The sequence below is a fragment of the Zingiber officinale genome, chromosome 6A (assembly GCF_018446385.1).
Source record: "Zingiber officinale cultivar Zhangliang chromosome 6A, Zo_v1.1, whole genome shotgun sequence".
Taxonomy (NCBI): domain Eukaryota; kingdom Viridiplantae; phylum Streptophyta; class Magnoliopsida; order Zingiberales; family Zingiberaceae; genus Zingiber; species Zingiber officinale.
The window spans coordinates 122,260,330-122,270,889 of NC_055997.1; positions in this window are offsets into that span (position 1 = coordinate 122,260,330).

The window sequence follows — 10,560 nt, forward strand, 5'->3', positions numbered from 1 at the left end:
TAACGGATTCTTGACCATAAATATAGGTTTCTTTTATTGTACCTCTCTTCAAAGTTCACGATAAAGACAGGCTCGATTGACAGGTTTCTCCTAATCTTATCTTCCTCATTTTTTTCCCAGCTATGTCTGATAGCTTCCTACATTAATGTTTTTTATTTAACAGTTAAAGCCATTACTTTTTTTCTTTCCATCTTACCTCCCTTTATACTAAACAACTATGTATCTTCTGTTACTACCCATTGGATAAGCATATGTAAGATTCTGGTATCGGTGATACATTTTATTAGAAAGACTTTAATTATCTGTAATGGTTAAATCTGTTTTTTGTTCTTACCTCCTTGAGCATTGTGGGTGAGTTAATATTAGTTTGATTGCAGAAGACACTCATACTACCTGCCAAAACATTCCTATATGATTTTTGGTAAGTCTCATATAGATTCTTTATGTAGTAAGAATAGTTTACTAGTCTACATTGTTTAAATCATGCTTCTGTTTTTACCTATTTGATTCTTGGAAAGTCTCATATCACTGACAATAATCCTTTGCACGCCAGACTAATTTTCAAACAAATGATCAATGTAAAAGATGTCAATCTTATAAAAGTTACTTGCATAATGATCTATACTGATATTTCTATGTAGGCTGATTCATCTTATACCCTTAGTTCATGAGCAAATTTCATTAAGAGATTAGTTATACAATATTTAAAGAACCCCAGATAATATAAAAAGAATTACCCAGAAAAACAATAAGTTGCACAAGGACGTCCTCAATAGAGAATAGAGATCTAATCTGTGGGTAGGTCTAATTTGCACTCCAAAGCAAGCTCTTGAAGCAACAAACTCATCAGAAACAAGTGCCAAAAAGCTCTTCAAGGAACAAATTCATCACACTGGCCAAACTATTCCTATTCGATGCATAATATAAAGTTGGAACAAGTATGAGTAAACTCATGAAGCCAAAAATTCATCACACTTTGACCAAATTTTGGTTAAGAGACAATCTAAGAATACACCACAAGCACTTAACTTCAATGTCAACTTTGAAAAATATAACTTAACAATTACGACTGCCAAATGCTTTAAGGAAACTAAAGATCATGTTAAAAAGTTCAGGCTCTGCAACAATCCATTCACAGTCATGCTTGTCAACAGCCCAATGTCAACCGGAAACAACGGGTTGACGAGGATACTAGGAACGAGCATAGTCATCTTTTACCGAATTTATATAATGTATTTATATATATAACTAAAAATCGATTAATTCAACTAATTTATATATATCAATTAACCGAATATTTATCCATATAATGTATTTATTAAATAATTATTATTTTACATCAAAAGTTTTTAAAAATTCCTTATTGCCAGCTGATCGGTTTTCGTCCTATAAATTTAAGACTTAATTTTTTAAAAAATTACAAAAATATGTTTCAAATATTCATTTTGTCTTATTAAATGAGGCTATCCTAATTTGGAATTCTATTGTTTCAAAATTAGTGTTTATTTTTCATTCCATGTAAATTTTGATTTGATATTAAAATGATATGTTATGAGCAAATCACGGGCTATCTTTGACAGTGTCACCGGCTATTTTTGTAACTTGATGTAGAATAATAATTTACATTTATAAAAAAAAAGTCGAGATGAATGAGAAAGGAAAAAGAATCATCGTCTATCGAAAACTAACTTGGAAAAAAATAAATATGAAAGATAAGGTAAGAAAGAAATTTGTTTCTCGCCTGGGTGGGATAGATCTGCAAGGCTATGGCCTTCTGTGAACTTACACTCTTCGCGGCCAACAAGCATGAGATCACATCATCATCTTAAATTTGTAACGGTAGATTTAAATGCATGAAATAAATTTTGAAAAACTATAAACGCTTGCGAAGATCGAACTGCCCTTGTTCACAAGCTAAATCTCTCACGTTCTCTTCGGTGATATCAAGTAATCAACTGCCAACCCTTTCAACTTGAACGAACTCCTCTTTTAAAGAAAAAAATGATCCCACTAACATTTTCTACTCGTCCAAGTTCAACCACAAAGATCATGTAAAAATCAAGTTATAAAAATCATATCAAAACATTTAATCCATATTTAAGAAAAAATTATTCGTACGACAATAAGCATACTAGACGATTGATTCTTAGAAAATTATTGTACTTTACATAGTCACTCATCAAAACAAATTGAAAACATTAATATCTTACATTTATCCTAGATTAAATCATTTGTATTAATATGAACATCGCTAATCTCTCATAAAGACTATTATATCGACAACATTTCAATATATATAATCAATATAATTATTCACAATCATATTTTATATACTCAACAAAAAAAATTAAAACTAGTCAACCAATGAAATAATGTCGAATATGTAAATCTATTTTAGTCTTTCTTTTTAGCTAGAATATATTCATTCTAATCAGCCGCTTTCTTAGTTATGCTCTATAGATCCAATCATCTATAGTCAATAGGTTACATGTTAAATTAACAGACATTGATTCAGACTTTAAATAGATAACTAAATAGTCAATTAGGGTAAAACTGATATTAACTTATAATCTCAAAAGTCTCATATAGTAGAGAAGCAGATATTCATTCTCCAATTTATAGGTACATCTTTATTCATAGCTTTATTAGCTATGTCATAAGTAATGGTTTACCTCTATTTATACTAAACAAGTATAGATAATTGTCCATGTGAGTAGATCAATCTTAACCTGCCAATATAATCACCGAGACTTTATCCAAAAATGTAACAACAACCTAAACGAATCCAACCAGTCAGAGCATTTTGATGAAAGAACCCTCGGCTGCTTTCTCAGGCTGCCAGAGATCGAAGCGCGAGAAAGGCGATTGAAGAATTAAGTGGCAATAACATGATCCCGTCCTAACAGATGTCGTTGTTTTCAGTTGGCTCAATAGCCACCGCTTGATGCCTAGATGGCGAGTGCTTCAATCTCTTCCTCAATCCGCGGTTCACGTACGTTCCTTCTCAAAATTTCAGTGTGTTACTCGGCATTTGCACAGCAAATGTTATGGTCGCTAGACTTTGTTGAAGTGACCTGAGCCTCTCTGTGCAGCCCTCCACATTGTCTCTTCTCGATCGTCGGATATATGCCTTGAAATCAATCTGAGTTATGGTGTCAAAGACTTAAGGCATCCGCAATGCCTTTAACACTGGATCGCGTTAATACTTTTCTTATTTTTTTAAAAATCTGTATGTATTAACACATTCAAAGAATTAAATGCGTTAATGCTATAGTAATAATAAAAGTGTGTCGCGTTGGCATTAACGTTTCACATTAACACCCACATTAACACCCATTACAGAAGTCCCTAGGGCAAAATTGATATCTTCGTATTCGTTGTGATTAATATGCATGCTCATTTTCTTTTCATTTTAAGATTTTTTTAACTAATGTTCTTTTAAATCCGGGTTTTGCTTTGGTTTTTCCTAACATGTTAATATTGTTAATTATATTTTGCATCTAGTAAGCAAATGGAAATTTGTTTCTAGGCAGAATTATTTTCGTCTAATTCTCAACAAAGACGCACAGGTTTAGAGAGAGAGAAGTTGGTTAAAACTGGACAATTGGGAAATTTACTTCAATTGTGAAACGGTGACTTGGATAAGCAATGAGCATTTGTGAACATGGATGTTTAAGTGTGGCTAGGACAATGAGTTCTTTTCAAGAATCATTGTAGTTTAACATACTCGGGAACTTGGGATTCTATGGATGAGCGTAACTGCAGATTAGATTAAGAGTAAAACCTCCATTTTTTCAATTGATTATGTAAAAGATGAAATTTATCATTAGAAAAAAAATAAATTAAAAAATAAAAATTAGCCATCACATTAAAACAATAACTAATTCAACTATTCTTGGAAACTTTAATTTTACTGATTATTTTTTTCTCATGTAGTACTTTTAATTTAAGATTTATCTTTTACTTCTATTAGAGTTGTGCTATCCTCCTGAAAAAAATTCCTATCTTTCAATCATTTGTGCTATACTCCTTAAAAAAAATCTTTATATATCTTTTAATTATAAGATAATAGATTATAAATTAACTTTTAATTTATTTACATAATATAGAAATGAATTATAAAAAAATCTGGAGTAAATGTAATCATTTTTGCTATAATAATACTATTCCTATGTGCTAAACAATTTCTCCCACGGACTAAAAGTTTGGACTCAAATACACACGAAAACACACAACATAAGGATGGAAATTATTAAAAATTTAATATTCCTTATTCAAATATATTAAATCATATATATTTAACAAATATCAAAAATTTTAATACGATATTATACTTTATTAAATTTTTCGGTATGAAATATACTTTATTAAATTTTTAGTATTTCAGGACCATATATATTGTATAACATTAAAATTTTAATAGAAACAATATAAAATTTATCTTATACTAAAAATTTAATATATTAAAATTTTAGTATATATATATATAAATTTAATATGATATTATACTTTATTAAATTTTTCGGTATGAAATATATTTTATTAAAATTTTCAGTATGATTTAGTATTTCAAGACAAGATCATATATATTGTATAATATTAAAATTTTAATAGAAACAATATAAAATTTTAATAGAAACAATATAACCACAGTCTAACTTTCTTTCTTTGACCTCATTGACGTTCATTCTCTCCAACCCCCCGTCGTCCGTTCAGCTCCAAATCCCTTAGGTCCAATCTCCCCCGCCACCTCCACCATCCATAGAGCTATAGATTATGTCGCCACCTCCTTCAACAGAGCTTGAGCCGCTCCCTAGTCAGTTTCAAGTGCCGTAGTTTCTCCCTCAATCTGATAATAGCCACGATTATTGCTTGATTCCATCGGAAGTGGATGGGGTTGCAGAGAAAAGCGGTAGCACGATGGAGAAAACTAGAAGTTAAAGTAAATGAAGCGGCAGAGAAATCTGCAAAATTGACAATGAAATCGACCAAATCAATCACAACTGTGGCAAAATCAGCTAAAGATGTAGCTAAATCGGCTGTTGTAGAGTCCACCCTAAGTCCAATGGAGATATTCGAACATATTGCTGCTGAACCTTCTGATGATGAGTGTGTCGCCTCGAGTCCGCCTCCACTCGCAGCCAAAAAACAGCTACAAATTCATATCAACTACTGAACATGAACACTACGTCGCCGATTACATTTTTTAGTTTGATCCTAGGTATGGTTTATTTTGTCGATTATATTTTTTAGTTTGATCCCTACGTAGGTAGGGTTTATTTTGCCGATTACATTTCTTAATTTGATCCTAGGTACAATTTATTTTGCTGATTATAATTCTTAGTTTTATCCTAGGTATAGTTTGTTTTACCGATTACATTTCTTAATTTGATCCTTACATATGTAAGAATTATTTTGCCGATTACATTTTTAGTTTAATCTTAGGTACAGTTTATTTCTCCGATTAAATTTCTTAGCTTGATTTTAGGTGTAGTTTATTTTATCGATTATATTTTTTAATTAGTTTGATCCCTATGTAGGTAGGGTTTATTTTGCCAATTATATTTCTTAGTTTGATCCCTATGTACGTAGGATTTATTTTGCCGATTACATTTCTTAATTTGATCCTAGATATAGTTTATTTTGTCGATTATATTTTTTAGTTTAATCCTACATACAGTTTATTTTGTCGATTATATTTCTTAATTTTATCCTAGTTACAGTTTTTGTCAATTACATTTCTTAGTTTGATCCTAAGTAGAGTTTATTTTGCCGATTACAGTTTATTTTATGTATAAAGTGATTTTACAAATAAAATGAAACAAAACATCAAATAATACACTGTTTGACATGTATGACCAACCTGTATCTCCATTGGAAATGTAGCACTAAACAGCATTGTCTGCCGCTGACCTGGTGGAGGCATATCCATTTGCTCCACAATTCTCCTAATTTGTAGCTCAAAACCCATATCGAGCATTCTATCTGCTTCATCCAATGTTAAATATCTAATATTTTGTAATGACACTCTCAAGCAAATCCACTAAACGACCTGGAGTTGCCACAAGGATGTCAACTCCTCTCTCCAAGTCCCGCAACTGGCAAAAGAATATTCTGTGAACCATTATTCCATTAAAGAAAAACAAATTCCAGCATAAAACATGATGTACCATTGCTAATCTAGTTCACAAATGTTGTTCAAAAGAGGCATAAAAGCATAGAGGATTGAAAGGATAAATGAACAAATAGAAAATACGCATCTGATAGGACTGTGATACTCAAGCAAGTAGCAACCTTCAACAGAAGGGAAAGGTAATGAATGGCAATGACCAAGATAATGAATGAGCATTCTCAATTCTGAGTAAATAGAAACAACAGTGAGCATTTGGCTCATTGTTAAGCAGGCAATGATGTATACTCAACAATAAGCCAAAAACTATACAACATGGTCTGGGTAATGAAAATAACCGTCTGCATGGCATGCTGCAACTTGCAGAGATAAGCCAGTGAATGCATAAAATTGATCAAAATATTTTTGAGGTCCAGAAATGAAACTGTAATATAAAAGGCATCTTGATGCTAGTAAGATAACATATAATACAGACATTTTGTACTCTACAAGGATGCCAAAATAGCATTCAGTGAATAAAGGATGCAGTATTTCCTTTTCAACAAAAAAGTAGTCCTCAAGAAAACTGCATGTATACACCTAGGGAAAAAACGGTGGTGATACATGGAATTCATGTCACCTACAATATAATAACAGTTTTACAGCTAAGCTAGAACAAGGACATTGATACATGGAATTCATGTCACCTACAATATAATAACAGTTTTACAGCCAAGCTAGAACAAGGACAACAGAACACCAAAGAAACATTTAGTGAATAAAATATGCAGTATTTCCTTTTCAACAAAATGGTAGTTCTCTGGAAAATTACAGGGACACGCCTAGGGAAAAAAGAAGTGATACATCGAATTCACATTACTTGCAATATAACAACAATTACAGCTAAGCTAGAGGAAGGACAACAGGATATAGTAAGGTATATACTAAATTTGTTGTTGGAGCAAAAGGGGAGATGGATGAGGCGGGAGCACTTGAATAGAGCAATCACAAGGTTGAGCTTTTTCTTTGTTTAAAGTCATTCTGCAAATGGAGGGGAGAAAGCTTGGTGAGACTGTTTCCTTTGTGGTCTCAACCATAATGAGAGCATGAGTGTGAGACCACCTTCAGAATTGACATTTGCAAGTCATCAGAGCTGATCTTGCATGAGAGAAAATGATCTCAACTTCTTTGGATTACGTTGAGAGAGGAGATATGATCCCCTTCTCTTGGTTTATGTTGGAACAAAGATCTAATCAAATAAGAAGAACAGCTGCTTGCATCTCAATGGTGAAGAAATAGATGTTTTACATAGAACATTGAATTATCAATGCAATGACGAAATGGGGATCAGCAAATCAATGCTAGGATAAGGATGTATTGGTTGCAATGAGAGAGAAACATAATAAAAGATTAAAAAAAATAATTATGAAAAGAAAGAAAAAAAAAATCGTGGGGATGAAAGAAAATTAGAGATTTACAATGGTGAAGAACAAAAAGGTCACAGTTTCACATCAAACTCAGGCCTCACTTAATGTGATTGATGATGAAAATATCAGCCCATGGGAGATCCCACACAGACACTAGTTGAAAGTGAAAATATTGTAGTATTATTCCTATTCAAAGATAACTATAGCAATTGAGGTAGGACTCTGGAGTAATCCTAACAGCTTTAGAAAGCCTGTGGAACTAAATCTATAATCTCAATTATAACTCATATAAAAGTATAACACTTATCAACTGCAAAATCTGATTCAAAAATGGCAATGGCAACACACCAAAAATAGAGCTTTAACTACTTCTAAAAAAGTATGGATAAAATTCAGAAGAATCATACAATTTCATTCCTTACAATAAAATCTATATACCAACAACACCACTTGATTAAAGGCACAAAGTTCATACAATAGGACCTATTATACCTAAACAATTATAAAATTGAAAGGATCTGAGTGTACTAACTAGCTAGATTTTCACAGTAGGTATAAAATCACAGTCGCATATTTGTGCCGTTCGAATAACAAGGTACTTTTCCTTCAAATAAATCAATTGCACAGATTGTCGATGAGCTGTGTATATCATCAATTGTCTCATTACCTCAACGTTATCAAGTTTGTGCTAATAGAATTTTGTACTTCAAAGACATAATGAGGTCAGGGAAACAGAATGAGAACTTGTTGATTAATCGAGCACCACCATAGGCAACAACAACCTTTACACCAGTTTGATAAGAGAACTTTCTGGCTTCCTCATGTATCTAGGGCAAATAATCATCAATTGCCAGAAAAAGTTGAAGTCAAGGATTAAGGAGGAAATCAGGAAAGAAAAAACTGCCAACAAAGCATGATTTAGGTTCTCAAGTGAGCATACTTGGACAGAGAGCTCTCGAGTAGGTGACTAAATCAAAGCCATGGGATAGACTGTCCTAGAGCCTCTTTGCCGTTGTGATGGTGGTCCTCTCATGATTCCACATATTATTGGAAAGCAGAAAGCAGCTGTCTTTACAGACACAGTCTGAGCACAGGCCATCAGGTCCCTACCAGCAACGGATATCGGGATGGCGTAGCGCTGGACTGGGGTTGGCTTCACCAGAACGACCTATATCACGGGAAGGAGCGGACCAGCGGCTTCCAGTAGATGCTTGTGGAGGAAAAGCAGAAGGCAATCTAGCTGCAGAAGGGCCGTTCGCAACCACAGGGGCCTCTGAAGCTTGTGGCCGGTTATGAAGTTGAGAGGGAACGTAGGAGTTAGTTCGACGAGGGACAGTATCTGCTGCCGCAGACGAGAGGATCTGCTCTCCATAAACAGAGGCTAATTAGCGGATTGAGGGGTGTGTTCACGTGTAAACCTGTAACAGATTGTACAAATGTAGACGTTACTTACTCATCCCTCCTTAGGGCTGTAAACAAATCGAGCTAAGCTGAGCTGAGCTGAGTTTTGAGATATTCAAATTTATTTGATAAGATAACCAAGCCGAACCGAGCTAAATTTAAAATGAACCAAGCTTTTGAAATGAGTGTTCAAGCTTGGTTTGGTTTATTTTTTATGAGCTTCAGCTTGTTTGAAGCTTGGCTTGAACTTGGTTCGTTTAGATGTTATCAAGCTCTCAATTCAAACTTGGCTTAAGCTTGGTTCGGGCTTGGCTTGAGCTTGGTTCGAGCTTGGTTCGTTTAGATGTTATCAAACTCTCAATTCAAGCTTGTTTGATTGTTTGAACTTTTTAGTTGTTTGATTTTGATAATTTAAATTTATTTATTTATTTTATTGTTTATTTAGCGTATTGAAAAGAGTTTTATTAACAAATATGGTTCGTGAACATTGTTCATGAACGTTGTTCACGAACATTGATCACGAACATTGTTCACGAACGTTGACAAGCCGAACACAAATGTGTTCATGCTTGTTTGTTTAGCTTAACGAGTTGTTCAAGTTTGTTTGTTTAATTAACCTTATGTATATTGAACGAACATAAACAAGCTCTTACCAAGCCGAATACCAAACTTGTTCACGAACGCTTAGTTCATTTACAGTCATATCCATCCTCAAGGAAATATTACTCGTATTCGATTAAGTTAGTTAATTTAATTAATTTAGTATTAATTTTATATAAGATTTTGTTTTATTTTTAAATAAATTTAAATAATTTGCTGTTAATAGGAATAATTAATTTTTAATTAATTTAATTTTAATAAGAAAAATTAATTCAATCCAATTAGACATTATTAAATCAATTTTCGATTAATTCAACTCATTTATATATCCAATTAACCGAATATTTATCCATGTATTTATTAAATAATTATTATTTTACATCAAAAGTTTTTAAAATTCCTTATTGCCAGCTGATCGGTTTTCCTCCTATAAATTTAAGACTTAATTTTTTTAAAAATTACAAAAATATGTTTCAAATATTCATTTTGTCTTATTAAATGAGGCTATGTTAATTTAGAATTGTATTGTTTCAAAATTAGTATTTTATTTTTCATTCCATGTAAATTTTGAGGTATTAAAATGATATGTTATGAGCAAATCACGGGCTATCTTTTACAGCGTCACCGGCTATTTTTGTACTTTGATATAGAATAATAATTTTACATTTTAAAAAAAAAGTCGAGATGAATGAGAAAGGAAAAAAGAATCATCGTCTATCGAAAACTATCTTGGAAAAAAATAAATATGAAAGATAAGGTAAGAAAGAAATTTGTTTCTCGCCTGAGTGGGATAGATCCACGAGGCTATGGCCTTCTGTGAACTTACAGACTCTTCGCTGCCAACAAGCATGAGATCACAGCATCATCTTAAATTTGTAACGGTAGATTTAAATGCATGAAATAAATTTTGAAAAACTATAAACGCTTGAGAAGATCGACCTGCCCTTGTTCACAAGCTAAGTCTCTCACGTTCTCTTCGGTGATATCAAATAATCAACTGCCAACCCTTTCAACTTGAACGAA